This window comes from Danio rerio, chromosome 1, assembly GCF_049306965.1.
Source record: "Danio rerio strain Tuebingen ecotype United States chromosome 1, GRCz12tu, whole genome shotgun sequence".
Classification (NCBI taxonomy): domain Eukaryota; kingdom Metazoa; phylum Chordata; class Actinopteri; order Cypriniformes; family Danionidae; genus Danio; species Danio rerio.
In genome coordinates this window covers 60,111,487-60,112,307 of record NC_133176.1, presented here as the reverse complement: position 1 = coordinate 60,112,307, position 821 = coordinate 60,111,487, and positions in this window count along the sequence as shown.

Sequence of the window (821 nt, the reverse complement as noted above, 5' to 3'; positions counted from 1 at the left end):
GAAACGAAGCGACTGAACTGAACTTTGCCTACTGGATCTTCATTTTATCACTGTTTATTGTGCCCGGAAACAGAGAATAATCTCCTTCCTGGATCAATAAAATTAATTTGTTGATAAGGGTATAATTAACAAAAGCAACATTTATTAGATTTATGGTCAACAAGCCAGGCAACTTGATGATTTTAGGCTGCATTTACACTGCACAGTTCAAGTGACTCAATTACGATTTTTTTTTCTCCCATGTGGCACAGAATGGATGTGGCTTGTGTACAAGTTAGCAGGAACAAATCACATGGATTCCTATTTACTCAAATCAGATTCAGTCCTTGCTCATATGTGGCAATTTAGCCGATATGAATCGGATCTGTGCCTGCAGTGTAAGCAGGAAGATCGGATTTTCACCTGTCAATGCGAGTCATGCGTCATTAAAAACCATATTGAATGACATCAAGTCTGACATCAAGTCTTTCAGAACAGACTTCAGCAGAGTCCCAAAACCTTAAATCTTATACAAGAGGACTAAATACGCTTTTATATTGTCATATAGCACAGGTATAAGCATGTTAACGAGAGCGAAAGAGTGCAATATCCGCCACGTAACCATTATAAACTAATAAAAAAAACTAGTGCAAACATCACGTACATAAATCACGCCATGGACATTACATTAAGGTTTAAAAAAAGCCTTTATATCAAAAGAAGGTGGCCAAATGAGAACATTTCTGTCATAAACGATAGTAAAACAGCTTGTCAAAAGCTGCGAACAGATTCCGTACAGGAATAGAGAAAAGAGCAAATTATCAGCTGCTAGTCAGCGCCCG